General features: G+C 37.8%; 1 pseudogene; it reads right to left on the bottom strand.

Moving 5' to 3' along the window:
• LOC113075674 (T-lymphoma invasion and metastasis-inducing protein 1-like) overlaps positions 1 to 20,000 on the bottom strand; it is a 22,857-nt pseudogene that overhangs the window by 610 nt on the left and 2,247 nt on the right.

Below are 20,000 nucleotides of genomic sequence, written 5' to 3'. Positions count from 1 at the left end.
AGACGATGCTGAACAAATAATGAAAAAGTGAGATATTAAACCAGGCTGTCGTTCTTCTTACATCTGCAGGACATTATAAATATATCCCAGCCCTTATATTGTAAATAACAAGGTCAAGAACGAAACGGGAATGTTTGGCAGACGTTGGCGGTCAAATGTTTGAGGCTGCCAACGGTGAATGTGCAATTGTATTTCTATTGATTGTACCACAACGTTTCCTGCGGTTTCTGATTGGCCACATGGCACACGTAGAGCTCATCTAATGTGTTTAAAGCGTCATATCTTACAGCTGCTTTGAAAGGAATGTCTACCATTCAGAATATTAGCACAGAGAAACTGTTGTCATGCATCGGCTGATGTTTTTGACTGGAGACCTTTAAAGGAATAGTTCACCCAAAAAATAACATTTGCTGAAATGTAATTACTTTCAGGTCATCCGAGATGTAGATGAGTGTGTTTCTTCATCAGATTTGGAGAAATGTATCATTACATCACTTGTTCACCAATGGATGCTCTGCAGTGAATGGGTGCCGTCAGAATGAGAGTCCAAACATCTGATAAAAACATCACAATAATCCACACACCAGTCACAAACTATGTCTGTAAGAAAAGAAGCTGTCATTATATCTGGCTAAAATACCATGATTAGAAATATAAACAACAATAACAACTTTGTTTTCTCTTTTCTTTAATCTTTACCCTTATTTGACCAGTGCTTGACATTTCTGGTGTCTACTTACTTGATCTACTCCACAATTAAGTCGCTTTGGATAAAAGCGTCTGTTAAATGAATAAATGTAATCCATAATAATCTCCTGTTGTCTCTCACATTCAAGTCCACTTACATATTTAGAGCTGTTCTGGACTATTTTGGCTTGTGACTTGTGCAGATTTCTCTCCTGGTTCAGATTATTGATTATGGACTCATATATTAGTCAGAAACAACAGTTTGAGGTTAAAGAGGTCTGAAGTGCATCATTTAGCCTCACACGACATGAACTGATGGACTGGAGTGCTGTGGATTATTGTGATGTTTTTATCAGCTGTTTGGACTCTCAATCTGACGGCACCCATTCACTGCAGAGCATCCATTGATGAGACACTGATGCAATGCTACATTTCTCCAAATCTGATGAAGAAACAAACTCATCTGAATCTTGTAACGCCTGTGGGTGAGAAAACTTTCAGCAAACTGTAATTTTCGAGTGATTATTTCTTGAATCGAGTCTGTCTCCCGATGCGTTTCAGCTCTGGGTTTCGTCCTGTGTCTCGTTCTCTGTGCTGCTGTCCCGTCGCACCCAGATGTCCTCACCGGGCACCTGCTCATCCACACTAGCCACCGACATGGCACACTGCTTCCCTAAATGAGACAGCTTGGCATGCTGGGATTTGTAGTCCTTCTTGGCATCCTCTTCCTCCTCCTCTTCCTCCTCAGCCGTGTCTCCCTCTAGCGAGAGGGCAGAAAGCGGACCCTCTACGTCCGGGTCGGTGGACGGGCTCAGAGCGGACTGGCAGAACTCATCGTCGTCGCTCAGGATGTCTGTTTCCTTCACATCCTGTTCCTGCTCCTCGTAGCCCTGAAGGTCGAACTGTTCCTCCACCCAGCGGTCGGTGTCGCCCGCCGGAACGACGCCCTGCTGCTGAGCATGCTGGGAGTCTGGCGAGTCGCTGTCGGGCTCGGTGTCGAAAACAATGTCCGTGTCGATGGTGAAGCGGTTGCGCACCAGTTTCCTGCGGCCCAGAGTACGAGTCGGCGCAGACACTGAGAACAGACAAAACCGTGAGCATCTGACATTAAAATATATACTGTGTGAAATATGATTACCATTTAAGATTGTTTGCTATGTGAATATAGTGTAAAATTTAATTTGTGATGTAATTTTCTAAATTTTCAGCATCATAACTCCTGTTTTCAGTGTCACATGATCTTCAGAAATCATTCTAATATGACGATTTGCTGCTCAAGAAACATTTGTAATCATTATCACTGTTGCTGTTTCATATTTTTGTGGAAACCATGATAAATAGATTCAAAGCAACAGCATTTATTGGAAATAGAAACATTATAAATGTCTTCACAGTCACTATCCTTGCTGAATAAGAGTATTTCTTTGTGTGTACCTGCACGGTTCATGGCCGGTCGGGCTCCTTTAAGGGCACACAAGCGTTTTCCTCCGAAGGGAACGTACTGCTGACTGAGAGGAAGACTCTCCGTCTTCAACAGCTGACGACGCTGTTTATCTCTCAGGATGGAGTGGACCGTCTTCAAGAAGTCTTTCTTACTCTCTGGAGAGCTGCAGACACAATTTAAGATACACATTTGCACAATGATGTCAGTTTATTATTCGTGTTGACCTTGAACATATGCTCTAAAAATGGCTCGGATAAATATGGTTTATATTTGCAGTTCACATAACAGAAAAAAAAAATTATGCATTGAAGCTGTACAAGGTTCCTCCACCAGATGGTGACAGCTTTCTTTTTTATAACTATTTGGTGAAATATATTTATATACATGATTATTATTTTTAAATATCTTAAAAATATATTTTAAATACATTTTAATATATATATTATTTCTTTATATGCATTAAAATGAATTTTATTTTTTTATTTCATAATATATATAAAACATATGCTCTTAAAATGGCTCGGATAAATATGGTTTATATTTGCAGTTCACATAACAGAAAAAAATGTATGCATTGAAGCTGTACAAGGTTCCTCCACCAGATGGTGACAGCTTTCTTTTTTATAACTATTTGGTAAAATATATTTATATACATGGTTATTATTTTTAAATATCTTAAAAATATATTTTAAATACATTTTAATATATATTATTTCTTTATATGCATTAAAATGAATTTTATTTTTTATTTTATAATATATATAAAATATTTTTATTTAAATCTTTTTTTTTTTTTTTTTAAATAGAGAGAGAGAGATTTTCCCCCCTCATTTGTTGTCATTCCAGAGACACTGACCTGCAGCAGAGCTGAAACACTCTCTCTGGTCTTCCCTCTGATTCAGACTTCACATGGATGATCTCACACACGGCTGCGCTCTCTCCATCTGAAACCACACACACTTTGATCAGCTCCCTGTTCACCTCTACAGGGTCGGACATCACCGTGCATTGGTTTGTTTTGTGTGTGTGTGCTGACGGGGTCAGAGGTGAGCTTACCTGTACTGGACAGTGTGCGCACCTGAAGCGCATCAGTGGGGATCATGTGACGGAAACGGAAGGGATCTTTCTCTTCACCTGAGACTGATGCTCTGTGAGATCCACCCTGAGAAACAGAGATAGATGCGTGTGAGAAAAATGTCATTAATTTTTCTTAGGGTGTGAACGCTGTACCAAACAAGAGCATGAATACAACACCCAGTTAACTGCTGAATACCTCTGTAAGCCCAAGAAAAGAGGGAACGAGAGACAGGCTTGTGTTTGGGCGTAACACAATAATAATGGAGATCTCAACACTCACCATTTTCTTCTTCTGCTTGGAGTAATCCTTACAGATGAACACTACGGCCGTTTTGAACACTGGAGGAGAAGCATATAACACTACACTTCAGAAACAAATGTACATATCTGTCTGTCTGTCATGAGTTGAGCTTGTGTGGGAACAGAACGCACCGAATGTGGCCAGCTGTGGCTCTTTCTTGCACTTTCCCAGTGAGGAGGACGGGTTGATCCATGTCACGCTGGTGTGGAGGAGTAAATCTCCCATAGACAAGTCTGCAACCTGTAATCATAGCAGACGCCACCGTTAGAGCTCGCACAACACACACACACACACACAGAGAGAGAAGTCTCGCAATCCAGAAGGGATCTCATCTGTCCCTGGTTACATTGTTCAGAGATACAGCCGCATTATGCAACTAAACTTTCACAGCATTCACATAATAAGATTCAAATGTGCAGACAGATGACAGCAAATCCAGGAATAAATAAGAAAATACGATCCGGCAGTTTTACATTTCTTATCAGCTGCAGAGCATGAAATGTGGTTGAAAATCTGAGACCCAAGTTCTGTATTATCCCAAGCTGAACTCACATGCAAAAATAAAAAGTGAACCGAAACCATATTTCACAATATTATTTAATAGATTAGATCATTTAAAATCATAAATAATCAATTGGACCAAAAAGACCATAGTTAATAGTGATGCCAAACGATGAACTGGGATTGGACATGTGGAGTGATGCAAACAGTAAAACCTAGCTTGTCCAGTGAAATTAGTCGCCTGGATTTAAAGTGATGTACAGATCACAAACCTCTTTCTTGTCTCCGGTCTGTTCAGAGATGAGGAGGTCAAAGACGGCTCCAAACTCCTCGTGGATCTTCTGCATCTCGTTGATGTGACTGGCCACTGTGTTCATGGCTTTCATTGCAACTACAACAGCAGAGAAAATGAACTATATATCAGTTATATGTCAATTATATAGCAGTGGATTCAGAGAGTTGGTTGAGACGTAAGACTTCAGATTGATGGATTTAACACAGATCTCCAGTTATGACATCTTATTTAGACAATACACTACACTTAAAAAAAAATAATAATACTGTATTTTCCGGACTATAAGTCGCACTTTTTTTCATAGTTTGGCTGGTCCTGCGACTTATAGTCAGGTGCGATTTATTTATCCAAATTAATTTGACATGAACCAAGAGAAATTAACTAAGAGAAAACATTACCGTCTCCAGCCACGAGAGGGCGCTCTATGCTGCTCCCCTGTAGTCTACACTGAAAACATAGAGCGCCCTCTCGCGGCTGAAGACGGTAATGTTTTCTCTTTGTTCTTGGGTCTAAATAAATGCGACCTATAGTCCGAAAAATATGGTACTTCAAATTAATACATTTAGCAAATTCAACTGATGACAGTAAAGACATTTATAATTTCTATTTCAAATAAATGCTGTTCTTTTGACTTTTCTGCTCGTCAAAGAATCCTGAAAAAAGTATATTTATCATGGTTTGCATAGAAAAAGTGAAGCAGCACAACTGTATTCAATATTGATAATAAACAGAAATGTTTAATAAGCGCAAAATCTACATATTTTCATGATTTCTGAAGATCATGTGACACTGAAGACTGGAGGAATGATGCTGAAAATACAGCTGTGCATCACAGAAATAAATTATATTTTACAGTATACTACAATAGAAAACAACTCCTTTAAACTGTAATAATATTTCACAATATTAAAAATTTTACTGTATTTTTAATGATCTAAATGCAGCCTTGGTGAGCATAAAAGCCGTCTTTTATTTTTGAATTACACGCAGCGTCATGCATCAGAGTCTCTCACCGTTCAGATGGTAGTGCTCCTCGCTGTCGGGGTCTGTGAGCGAGTGCAGCTCTCTCAGGAGCAGAGGGTACTTCAGCACTCTCTGGATGGGTTTGATCAGGTACGACTCCAGCGTGGACGAATGCTGCTGTTTGGGGTTGCGCTCGTCCAGAAACGCCTTGAAGGCCGCGTCTGTTTTTGCTGGAGAGGACACAGACACAGGAAGATGTGATTATGCTATCACGAGACTGATAGCGATTTTGTTATGCATTTCACAATAAGCGTAAATGTTTTCAAGCACGTTAAGTTCTTTAATCCAGTGTCACATAACCACTATAAAAATAGCCAGCGAGAAGAAGCAGACCGAGCTCACAGACAAAATCCCAGAATTGCTTTTGAGCTGAGATTTACATACCTTTGACCAGCACTTTGGGCACTTTGGTGTGGCTGGCACAGAAAGCGCTGTAGATCTTGAAGCGGTCGGCGTAATACAGGAATGAGCCGCCCAGAGAAAACAGGATTTTCTGTAAGACGAGAGGGATTACATCAGGTAACATGGTTTGCGTTGGATAAATCTTGTTGTGAATGCTTGTAAGTGATGCACTGCAACCGTAGCGTCTCAAAAAGCATGCTACACGTAAAAAAGCATGGTGTATGCCCCGAAAGAGCCACAAACCTTGAACTCTTCCACTCGCTCCAGTTTCTCCAGGTCTGGCACCAATCGGGTTCCGTCTTCCAGAGTCTTCAGGAACTCCACCTGAAACTCCAGCATCTCCGGGAGGTTTCCGAACAGCACGTCCAGCTATCACATACACATGCAGGATCACATTAAACCAGGTCAAATATAATAGTTAAAAACAAAGAGTTATACATTTAAATAATTCACTTCATCATCACTTCAGCAGCTTCATTTAATAATTTAATGTTATTCAATTCTTTAACCTGTGTAAGTAGTTTTTATTTGTATGTTTTATTATTTTTATTTACATTTTTGTTAGTTTTAATGTTGTGTTTTTGTTTGTTTTTCTTAATTTTTATATCAGTTTTAAGCTTAGTTATACAAACACACACATACAAATAATACAAAATATAAACCATATATACATATATACTTCATTATCAAAACTAAGTTAAACTGTGGACATTTTTAGCTTAAAGTGTGTACCTAAAACATTAAATAATGATATAAAATAAGCATTTAAAAAAATATGCATCGAATATGCATGATACTGTATTTGCATCAAGTCTTTAAGTGACTCAAACTACATCTCTGTAGTGTCTGCACTGCAGCACAATGAGCTCAGCTCCTATAAGTAGGGCATTAAAGGAGCAGAGACACGAACAGAAGACTGAGAACTTCCTCTCTTCTGTCTGATGTAAGTTTTCCTCATTTTGTGTCTCCCTCCCACTCTTCTTTCTTGTGTGTGTGTGTGTGTGTGTTTGTCTCGGTCTCTGTGTCCTCCTACACGCTGCTCTCCATCAGGATGATTATGAAATATGGTTCTTTGTTCTGGAGGTGTGTTCCAGCTCTATGATAACACGAAACCATCAGCAGTGCTTCACTCACCTCATCCTGAGTGAGGAAAGACTCCTTCTGCAGCGGGGTTAAATATCGCCCGATCAAATAGTTCAGATCCTGAAAAAGTGAGAGAAGACACAAAATAATATTAAAGAACAGCCTATGAACATCATGCAGAATATAAACCATACATCTGACCAGTTTCATGGCTGTTTAATGGCCCTTACAGTTAAAAGAACTGCTTCCAATTGTTACAAATATTTTAAGTTAGCATTATAGTTTTTGTTTAATAATTTGAATTACTTTTAATTAGTTGACATCATACTTTGTCTTTTCATTTTAGTTAAAATTATATATTTTTTAAATAAATGTAGTTTTTGTCCTTTTATAATTAGTTCATTTTTATTTAAGCAATTTTAGTGCATAAAGTTAAACTAAATGAAAATTAGAAATGTTGGAAACTACCTAAAATGAATTTATATGTATATATATATTTGAAGTTTATTTAAAGTAACTTAAATAGGAATTTAATTTAAATAAAAAGTCATTTAAAGTTGTTGTTTTTTCTAGTTAACAATAATAACTCGATTGGTTCAAAGCAGTGATTTAATTAATCTTTTGAGTTATTACTCAAAAGGGTTCACAGAGATCCTGAATCCTTTTTCAGTAGCATTTTTAAGTGTTTTAGTAAAAAATACATGTAGCACATGTTGCTGTTTATTAGGATGCATATAAAAACTGATCCATATCAATATGGTTTAAAATAAATCAAGTCACATATACATAAATACATAATTTTTTTTTAAATGGCTTTAGATTAAGTACACTATAATAGTGTTTCCAGGGTTTTCCATATCAGGACATAAAATATTTTGTCCTTGGTGTGTGTGTGTGTGTGTATTTACACACACACACACACACACACACACACACACACACACACACAAACAATTTCTTCAGCTATATTGCTCAGCCTCATCACACACTCATGCTGCTTCATTCAGACTGTTGATTCAGTTCTTTGCTCAAACAGGCAGATGAATCCGAACAAATTGTAAATATTCCCAGCGATGAGCAGCATGTTGGTGAAGGTGTAACTGTAATCTCAGCTGTCCTCCGAGAGACGGGAAATCCAGTCGTTAATCTCAACACAGCGAGCAAACATGAGCTATCCCTTTAAACGCATAGAATTCTGTGAGGTCATGTTACAAACTGCTGTTTAAAATCACTGCATTCTGTTTTAAATGCTATTTTTAAGGCAGTATGTACGATGCGGTATGCTAGCATTCCATTTCAAACACTGCCAAAGAGTGAGTGGGTGCAGAAAAAGGCAAGTCAAGGGCACAATTTCTTTCCCTCCAGGCCTAGATTCAATGAAGGGCACAAAGTTATGTAAGTCTAACACACAGACGAGCATGTCTGACTAAACACACACACACACACACACACACTGGTACTGACTTTGACGTAGGTGCGCTCCGTCTCCACCAGTTCGCAGATGACTTTACGGAGTTTGTCGGCATCGGAGAGCTGGCGTGGAGTGGCGTTGCTCGGAGGGAGCGAGGAAGACTCCGGGCCGGACGAGGAAGAGACGATCTCAGACGAGGGATTCATCTCGTGCAGACTGCGGCAGAAAGCTGCGACCTGCTCCGTACTCTACAGAGAGAGAAAGACGGTGATGAAGAGTGAGACATCTGACAGTCCTGCGCTGTTATTACCACACACACACACACACACACACACTCTCACTGCACCTGCAGCTGGATCCCGCAGAATGAAGAACGCTATAAAAACCACAAGCACTCATTTGCTCTATTTTCAGCCTCTCCTCTCCTCCATCAGTCCATCTTTTGGCTCTCCTTCTCTCTCTTTCTCTCCATCCCTCCCTTCCTGCGCTTCTGAAATGTCTTAATTTCTTCTGAACGGCAACCAAAACATGAGCACCTGTCCATGGATGCGGTTGCTATGGGAACGGCTGGGATGGCACATGGACTGTCATTCTCGCAGTAACACTGACAAACTGAGAGAAAGTACCATTCCTCCATCTTTCTGGTGTCATCCGCTACAGGGTTTATACTCTGGTAGATTCATATACATGGATGTCGACAGGAAGGACAGCTTTATGATATTTACACATGAGAATCATGCAGTAATGTGAAAATGAAAAGCTGGATGTGTCGCCAATAGACACGGTAATGCAATATATCACGGTAATGAATATGCATGGTGAATAATTATATATTTAAAATTATTCAGAATTTGGAATGCATTTTAAGAATACTATTACCATCAACACGCTGTATGCTGCATGAAAGACTCTGTGCGCTCTGATGTAAACAAACACACATGAGAAGCACATGAGGAACAGTGAGAGACACGCTGAATGAAAGCACATTCACTCTCTGACAGCAGATGGCGCTAAACTGCAGAAAATGCAGCCCTTACACTGGAAACCCCATAAATAAAGCAGCTGCACTACTTTCTAAAACATATTTAAATAGATTTAAATAGCCATTCGGATTTGTGGATCCACTATGGTGTTCATCACAGCGCCAAATAATTAAATATTTAAACTTAATAGGCTATTTATTTTCAAACTTTTTTTTTTTTTTTTTTAATCTGGACAACAACATGCCCTAGATATTGTCTGAAAGTGTTTTGATTCTTTATTGTTCATTCACACTTTACATTAGGGCTTCATTAGTTAACATTAGTTTGTCAACAAAAAGTTGCAGATGTTTTATTAAATGAGCTAACATGAACTAAGACTTATATTTTTTATGTAGCTATTGCTCATTGTGGATCTTAATGCATTAATTAAGGTTAACTAATGAGCTCTTATTGTAAAGTGATTGGTCTTTGGTTTGGTTTGGTCTTTATGGTTCTTTTGCACTATAATCGGAATGAAACTTTTAACTTTATATATTTTTCTGCATTGCTTTATTGTATTTAAATGTTCAGTTATTTTTTTATTATAAGTAAAAAGTTATTTAACCTGTTATACTGTATTATGACCACTTTTTTTAAACTAAATATCAATACCTTGATAATACAGTATACCATGATAAAAGCATTGCCAATTAATTGCAACAGGAAAATATGATACCGGCATAAACCAACAAGTCAAGTTTGTGAAGAATGTGTTAAAAGGTCGCAACTTGCCATGTTCGACTGATATATGAAATATATCTCCCTATTCTGCAGTGGAAATTAGTCATTTTGTAATGTTGGTGTTCACTGTTTTGAGTCTTTTGTTTTTTAAATTCAAGTGCTTCATAATGTGAAGTTGTTTTGCATTGATGCCAGACTCATTCATTCATGATGAATAATCTGATCTGATCTTTTGCTTTGAGTCCTTGAAGTTTAAAATAAAAAGAGAAAATAATCAAATTACATCAAGTGCCTTTCATTTGTAAAGTATTTCACTCACTGCATTATATAACAACAGGCATTACAGCATTATTATTAAATATATACACCGATGTATTTTTATAATTTACAGAAAAGTAAATGCAATTACATATATATATATATATATATATATATATTCAGATCATCAGATCAGCTTTACTTTCTTGACTGTGCAGAGTAGGACAATGTTGCCAAAGCAATAAATTTATAATAAAAAATATTACCTAAATAAAAAGTTTAATACAAGTTTAGATAAAAACAAAAATGAATAAATAAATAACATACATAAAAATAAATATATAAAAACCATTATGGCATTATTATATATATAAATAAATGCATTAATTAAAACATAAATAAATAAATCGAAAACAATTAATAAAATAAATAAATAAATAAAAAACATATCTAATTACAATTAATTAATCATATCGCTTCTCTATCCAATCCAGCATCTTTGATTCTTTCATTCTCTTTCACTTTTTCTTTTGAGGCTGAAGAGTTTTCTTCTAAATAACCAACTTTTCGCTGTTTTTTAAAATTACTTTCTAGAAGCAAGTACATATATGAACTTGACCAAAACGGAGAGGACAGCTCAAAGCACTGATGGCCTTTTGGATTGCAGACAGTAAATTAAGGCTCACTTCATTGCAGTAAAGGTCTTAGAAGTGATTTCTGCTGCTACTAACTTTAACACAACTCAGATCACATCTTTAACTACATGTTCTCTATCCTAAACTCTGACAGGTAACCAGATATTAGTACACATTAATGCATGTAAATAAAGCATTTCTGATTGACAATGGGCTGTTTCTGCTTCTCACATCAGGTGTGATTTCTCAGGGCATCTGTCAGGCAGTAGGAACATTATGTGTGTTATTAAAGAAGAATTGCTTCAAAATAAATCCTCAGGAGTGTCAGGGAATATATTGGCTTCACATTGTGTCTCTGTCTGCGTGTAAACAAATAAATCAGGTCCTAAATCAGAGACGCAGAATATCATCTCCGAGGGGCGTCGAGCTTCACCTGTCACTTTACTCATTAGTTAAAACATCATCAGCTGCCACAACCGTGGCGTACAAGCTGGGAGAGAACTGTCAAGATGTTTGTGATCCCGTTATCACAGAGACACCTTCACACGCTTTCAGATACAGCAGCTGTCAGATTTCCACAGAATTTCTCATTTCATCATTCTCCGAAACGGCACAGTCAGAGACAAGTACATTAGGAAACAAGAAGTACACCACACATCCACCAACACAGTCACATCTGAGGCTTTTTAAAACAGACACATTAAAGATTATTGGCAGAGGAAGATCAAGGCTAAAGCAACACAGAAAACCTTTCGTACAAACCCAGTGATAGAAAAAGAGTCCAAAGGTCAGCTACTAAAACATTTGTTTTGTTTTTTTGAGGAGAGACAAACATTCGTTCTGAAGAATCAAAGCATGACGTCACCAGCAGGACTCCCAGAATGCACTCTTAAAAATAAATATGCTTTATTTTTTTATATCTCATCTACCAGTGCTTATTTCGTTTCTCTGACGTAGTAACATTTTAATATTATTATTTTACATTTGCATTTATTTTTTATATTCTCATAATTTTTTTTATAGTACTTTTTGCATTGTACTTTTTAAAATATGTCTATTTAGTGCTCAGTTCATTAATTTTCATTTCAGTTTTAGTTGTAGTTATTTTATTACATCTAGTTAAAAATAATACAAATTAAAAACTTTACGAAGGCAATTTCCTGTAAAAATATAAGTTTACTGTTTATTTTATTTCATTACACATTTAGTTTTAGTATTTGTATTTCAAGTAAAAAAGTTAACTTTAAAAATAATAGTAATAAAGCATGCAAAAGCACAGAATAATTTCAGTCTATTTGGTCTTTAAAAGTAATAAAAGACTACTGAGTAAAACAAAATATTGTGGCTTTCAATCATAAGCCACTTTTCCACCGTCGGGCCAGAAGCTCCACCGCGCTTCACTAACACCCGCCCTTTACACGCCCCTCAGGAACAACGTCACACAACCCCATCATGTCACCAACAAACAGAAGTTATCAGAAAACTAATAAGAAATAAGTCACGTGAACTAGCGCGATCACAAAACCACCATGATAAAAGCAGCCGTTTGTTTCTAGTTTTACCGCGTGCAGTGTGAACGCTCTGATCCGTTAACATGGGCTTGGAAAAAAGGTGCATCACAGACAGAGTGTGAACCTGGAGTTAGGCATATGCCCAGTCTGTTCTGTTCTCGCGCTAGAGGCGCTGCATTCTGATTGGATCGGAAAGCATACTGCGGGAGGTCAGGGCCACGGTAAATCGTGCTATAAAGCCATTTAGACATTGCGCATTCTCAAATCATGATTTCATGATGATTTTGATTAATCAAGCAGCCCTAAAATGGACTGGAAATGAACAGAAGATAACTCAGGCTGGAACCGCTCAGCAAAACGGGAAAACCAGATCCAGCCAGAGCTCAGCAGTGGGTAGACAGTCACGAGGGAACATGTTGACAGCCATTTATGCATGTTTGAATTTGTTGAAATATCTAAGATAAATTGGTGGTTTATTCTTAAACCAATCAGCGAGCTCGCATAGTGGAAGCATAGTAACAGTTTAATATTTATTTTTTGTTATTTAATTATATACATGAAATGATTTATTTATTTTAACAGTAATTGGCGGCCCACCTGCAGTACCACCGCGACCCACAGGTTGAAAACCAGTGTGATAGAGAATGAGAAGCTGAAGTCTGATTTCTTCAAGTGGTCGTATTTACCATGTTTACTATGGTAATGTTTATGCCTAGCGTGCATTTCCTTTTGCATTGCTTATAAATATTCTGCCTTGTGTGGTGATTATAATCCACATCGGATCAAGTTATTTTACTCACTCGCTGCTGAAAGTGAGTTTTGAGCGCAGCTTATTTAAAAAAGTTTTTTATGCTGGTGTTATAGCTGTTAGCTTTCTGAAATGATCCGAAACTCTGCCTTTGTTCATAACCACTCCTCTAGCCCCAGCTGGCCCGCTTTGGTCCAAGGACGAGGTACGATCAAGACCCGGAAGTGACAGTGGAAACACGACTGGCACGCTCTAGTACACATGCTTTTGGCTCAACAGTGGCTATAGTATTAGATGGTAACACCATTATACTAATGATGATATATGGCAATATGCATGATATTTACAAGGTACCCTAAGGTATTTCACGGTATCAAGAATTAACATAATAAAATGTACATGCATAAATTAAAAACACTACATAAAATAATGGCACTTTTTACTAGACAACCCAAACATCTTATGTTCGGAGAGCAACAATCCATCCGAGACTTACATTTTGCAAAGAGAAAAGTGCTAATATTGACTTTCAACTACTTTTATTTACTTACCAGACTACAGGTGCTAATTTTGGCTAATTTTTTTTTTAATGCGTGAAAGATCATTAGCTGTGAGCTCTTAGCGGTTCTCAATGCCCACGCAAGGACACACAAAGGATGAATTACAGTGTTTCTCCCAGAGTCCTTGAGTCTCAGAACAGCAAACAACAGAGAGAAAATATGACACCCTGCACGTCCAGAGCACAACACAATAAAACACATTAACTGCTGGGAAAATGCCAATGTCACTGCTGCGAAGGGAAAACACACTTGTCAGTGGTGTTTGCTGAGGGGTAGAGCTCACAAACTCCTGCCTGAACAAACCCCTAACCCAAAAGATGCGTCACATTAGTGACAACTTGCAGGCAAAAAAGTACATTGCCTATAGTTAATGTTCTCACAAATGATGTCATTTTCAAATCAAGCAGCTATTTAACTGTCAACATGGCGAATCTGCATGAACAACTTTTTTGTGTTTAATCTTTCACCCTCATGCAAAATTCCCAAATGCATGGATTTCTGAAGAAAATCTGACAATTAAATGTCAACTGACTTTAAGGTAACTGTCATTTAAAGTATGAAATCTTGCAGCATAACTTCACAGATAAGGGTGTTCATATTCCTGCCTTTATATGAACTTAGTGTTACAGTGGAATTATGGATCTTTTTATTGATCTTATGAGTATAATAGGTTGCACACCGTGAAGAAACAAACACATGCATTGAACACCTACACAAAGGGAAATCCACACCAGTGAACTTTCCTCCATGAAATCCCAACAAGACCACCACACCCTGCTTAAAATAACAACTTAAAACCAGCCTTGGGTGGTTTGATGGTCTTAACAGATATATTCTAGACAAAACTGGTTTATAACTGTTCTAAAGTTTCCAAAATCCCTCTAAAACTACCAAAAATAACAAAATTGCACACAATTGCAATCTGACTAAAACCCTACAAAACTAAAAATCACATGGTGCAATCATAGTAGTAGATGGTAACAACATGGTAGTCTGATTTATGATGATATGCATGATATTTACATGGTACTCTAAAGGTATTTCAAAGAAAACCATGGTATTACCAAAGTAAAATTCAATATATTAACAATTATATCACTCATGTCTAGAAAACCCAAACAACTGACATTCTGACAGCCAAAATTCACAAAACGCCAACAAAAACCAGCACAGAAACCCAAAGCATCAATAAGCCCCAGCTCAGGATAAGAAAAAACTATTCAACTGATCAAGAAAAGGCATTGATTTAAGAAAAGCGGCAGTCATAAAACGCTTCTCACCAGGTGCAGGAGGTCATAGATGGAGTCCGACGAGCGTTTGCTGTGTCTGCTGCGTTTGAGCACAGACATGACTGACTCAGGATCAGCACGCTGGATCAGTTACAGGAAATGCCTCAGAAATCACAGATCCACTGCTGCAGCGCCCAACAACATCCCTCCACTTATGACAAACAGAACAAATGACAGAGCAGAGAGAGAGAGAGAGAGAGAGAGAGAGAGAGACAGTCACTCTTCTCTCTCTCGTTCGCCCACCTCATCTCAACTCTGTATTCACCCGCCCATTCTGATGCGACACCACCTCATTTATCTTCTCTCTCTCTCTCTTCCTGGCACGCTGAACAAACACTGAGCTACATAAGTTAAGATACTCAACTCACAAGTGCAAACAATCAAGGGTGAATGGAGAGAGGAAGAGGAAAAGGAAAAGGAAGTGGAAGGAATCTCCTCTCTGAGGTTGTTGTTGTTATTTTTAATTATGGGCTGGGCGAGTTCAACCGCACGAGAATATCAGGGATGTGAGACATCTGTAGTTACAGATATGAAAAACTACTAAAATACAGTGTACTAGTGGCTGCCTGAAAGATTGGTTAATTACACCACCATGCATTATATTTGCTGAATGAAATCTATGCACCGATTCCCAAAAAAGTGCCTCTTTTGCTTTTAAACGTCACGCTTGCTACAAAGTAACATTTCATTTTTTCTTTTGACAACCATTTGTAGAGTGAAGAAGTCTTGTTTTATCCCTTAATAAAGAGTTTTTACCTTGACAAGCTACGTTAAAATGCAATGTTTACAGTAGAGGACTGTGAGTCATGAAGCAAAGGCCAAAAATGTCATGCATGCTATGTCTACATCAGATGAAGGGTTTTAACAAGCAAGCTAACACCTGTCATCGTGCTAATCCAGCATCACCACTCAAGTGAAGATAATAGTCTACTAGTAGTAAAGTAAAGCTGGAGGCTTTCCTCACAAATAGAAATTGAATGATTCATTTTGAAGACCACCACAGAAGCCGTGCATTCAGATGAGCAAATCAATTGAACAGCAAGCTTCATGATCTATAATATAGGACTGGAGCGAGTGTCTGTTTCATAAAGATTGATCATCTGAACTGCCATGTGGAGGGAGAGAGACAGCCAGCGGGGGAAATAAACCGAATGAATGCACTAGGACTTAAAAGAGCACGGAGAGAAATGCGCCGTCAGATCCTGTGATTCAGGCTTCACTGCGGTTCGTGAACACATGCTGCGATGGTGGAGCGCAGGAGCACGATCGTTAAACACAGCCAACGAGATGCACCGCAGAACAATGATACGACAGAATCACTTCAGCTCTACAGACTCATGCTGTCTTCCAGTCACGTCAGAATGATCCAATTTACTTTGTTTTTGTCATGCTACTTCTAAAAATCTTCCTCTCTTTGTCAGTGTTTGTCAAAGATTTAAATGGACTATTTTTATTTCAAATTTATACTTCCATTTAATTTTGAATGGAGTTTGGGGTCTGTAAGAAATGTTCTTTGAAACCAGGGCTGTCAAATCAATTTATAAATATTCATATTTATATATGATTTATAAAGCGCTGGGTGATTTTGCAAAACTTTTTAATCTCGATTCTTACAGACTGTTTGACCCGATTCTCGTTTAAATTATTTGACGATTTTTAACTAGTCAATTTAAAAATGTGTCTACAACATGATTCAAGTTACTTTTTCTTTATTAACCCTTTAGTTAAAGAAAATTCTGTTCCAAGTGTAACACATGTAAACATGATGTAAATGTTTAACAAAACACTTGTTTTTAATATCTATACAGAAAAGATTAAAAAACTACAACTACATATTGTAAAACGTGTCTTATACATATTATGTGCTCAGAAATTAGGAAAATTATTTTAGAAAATCTCAAAAGTCAAGGTAATTTAAATTCAAAGTGTCTAAAGGTATAACACCAGTATACTTACTGTATTTTCCGGACTATAAGTCGCACTTTTTTTCATAGTTTGGCTGGTCCTGCGACTTACAGTCAGGTGCGACTTATTTATCAAAAATAATTTGACATGAACCGAGAGAAATGAACCAAGAGAAAACATTAACGTCTACAGCCACGAGAGGGCGCTCTATGCTGCTTATTGCTCCTTTAGCCTACCCCAAATAAACATAGAGCGCCCTCTTGTGGCTGTAGACGGTAATGTTTTTTTATCCTGGTTCTTGGTTCTAAATAAATGCGACTTATAGTCCAGTGCGACTTATATATTTTTTTCCTCGTATTTTTGGACTGATGCGACTTATACTCAGGTGCGACTTATAGTCCGAAAAATACGGTATAAATGAGGACTGCCCGATGGCCAGCGTGAAAGACATTCGGGCCACTGCAGCATTGTCATGACATTTTATCATTTACATGTGTTTTTAACATTTATTTATAAAAAAATTCAAGTGATTAAAAACATTTGGGCACAAAAGACAACTCTTTTCAGTACTCGCCCGCTGTGTTCTGTGTGAACAATAATGTTGGTTTGGGTGAGAGTGAAAACTGTGCTCCTCTCATACCATTGGTAGGTGAACTTATGAAGTCGAAAGTGATATCAACAAGACCCCCAATAGATTATTACCCCTAGTATTGGTAGGTTTAGGGAAGGGGGTTAGGATTAGGCAATAAGTTAGCAATTTCAATGAGGGGGTAATAATTTGGCAGGGAGTTGAAAATGGGTGATCAGAAGCAACTTCTTTCAAAAACATTAAAGTACCCGACCCGTCTTTTAAATGGAAATCCACAAAAATCGACAATCTTCTGTTACAGCAAAAACTATCAGCCACCACTTTTAGCATCAAACACATCTCCTGATATAACAAAACACACACACCGCAAGCCCAACGGCCTCTTAATGTGGAGATCTGCAAGCAAAGAAGGACAAATCACACAGAAAAATGTTTCAAATGATCCGTGAGCACAAATCCCTCTCTAGTCCATCTACAGAATAATATCTGAGGAGACAGTGAAGCACTGCTAATGTACCATTGCTAACACCTGAGCTCATGAAGGGAAAACGCTGACAGCCTTTTAAAAATAGATACTTTACAATGAGTTTCCACATTCCACAAATATTTAGGAGGGAAACACTAAAGAACAATGAAGTGAGTCTTGGATGGTGGTTTGTGGCTGATACATTAAGCTTTGGTGCTCATCTAGGAAAGTTACTTTCAAGTCTCTCTCCAATAGTTTCCCAATAAAAGGCAAAGAACTCTAAATAAAGTTTTCACAATGCCAGGTCATTACATATAAAATATAGCAGCTCCAAAAAGTATTTGGACACTTGCAATAGCCACAATTAAAATGCATGCATTGCCGCTGCATACGAAGTTATCAAACAGATTGGCATTTGAAAGTAAAGATTTATTCTCATCGCAAACCTTTTGGAGTCTTTTTTTTTTTTGCATTGACTTTAAGCCTCACTAAATTGTATTTTTCTGAAATGTTTTGCTTGAAGAGTGAGCTTGTACCATGTTTTTAAGAAATAAATGCAAATAAATGGAACTTCTTTGATATTCTGTTTCTAATGCATTGATATTCATATCAATGTGTGCACTAAAGCTGATTATAGATTCCTTTGCATTCTCCGCCTGCCCTCTATGCTACTTTCTGATTTTAATAAAGGCCAGAGAGATGGTACTATGCAAAGAGATAGTAACATGTCTATGCATGCCAAAAGCAATCTTCTCCAAGCTCCCAGTGAGACCCAGAGTCCTGCTGTCTCTCTGCTGACCCAAAGTGCATCTCTCTGCCTGGGCCTGACACCAACCAACAGCAGCACACCCTTCAGATCCAGAACCAACTCAGTGCACTGCAGAGACACTCAAAGACCGGGCTTAAAATGTGAGAGATCTAGTTTTATCATGCTGTGGCACTTGCTTTGCAGATCATACGGAGTGTAAAACTTATTTTTTATACTGGATTTAATTGGTGAAGCAAGCAATTTAACTCCAAAAAATGTTTCGCAAGTTGTATTTCTGCATGAATAATCGAGAAGTGAAAACATCAGGATATGCAAATAGTCATTGATGGGTGCAACAGCTTGGAGCATATTCAAACTGTGTGAACTGAACTTAGCAACAAAAAATGTGACAAACGTGGGAAGCTTGACAGTGAAAACAGACAGAATGAACTGAATTCTAAACTACTGATTATCGACTTTACACATGAATAATAAGTCTATAAAAATGGGCATGTGATGTAGTTGAAAAGTCAATATATTAGAAATATTCATAAATATTATGAATGGCATTCATAAGCATGAAAAATGCATTGACTACACTGCTCCAAAAAATGAAAAATGAAGCATACATTATAAAACAGCTACATATTTTAAAACCAATTCAAATCAGGTATAATTTCATCTCATTTTCTAAAAGTTGCCCCTGAGGAATCTGGGTATCCCTGCAGTACATTGTTCCTCTCACGGATAAAGACAAGCATGTGAGACGTTTTTGGACAAAGACTGGGATTTTTTCTGCTTCCACCCCTAAGATCTCAACTCTACAGTGCTCTAGTAACATAAAAATGAACAGGGAATTCTGGAAACAGCTTTCTGAAAAATAGCTTGTCTATGTAAATATGGAAGGATCGTGTAGGATCTGATTGGTTCCATCATCTCAACACATCCATCAACACGTCCGTCCAATAAAACAACTGTGACTGGATCCTGCAGCTTGGAGATGTGCAAAGATAACTACACACACTCTCACAACGTCTAAATGTGAAACTGTTATGTCTGTCTGACACTTCTCAGATTGAGACTATCTTCTGAGACCATCTTCATTACCGCCTCTGAGATTGGGTAAATTGTGCCTCATAATAAAGCAATTAGGATGCAAAAGAAACCAAAGACCTCTGTTTTACTGTCAACCGTCTTAACGCAAACTAATTATCTCCAAACGCTCAGCCAAAGCTTCCGGCACAAGATACACTGCATCAGTTCATCATTACAGACAGAGAGACGAGGGAGATGGAAGGATGGACAGATAAACAGATACAAGATAGTTCCAAAGATAGCAAGAGAGAGGGATAGACATGATGGAT

Source organism: Carassius auratus, unplaced genomic scaffold (assembly GCF_003368295.1).
Source record: "Carassius auratus strain Wakin unplaced genomic scaffold, ASM336829v1 scaf_tig00017444, whole genome shotgun sequence".
Lineage (NCBI taxonomy): Eukaryota > Metazoa > Chordata > Actinopteri > Cypriniformes > Cyprinidae > Carassius > Carassius auratus.
This window is presented reverse-complemented; position numbering and strand designations above follow the sequence as displayed.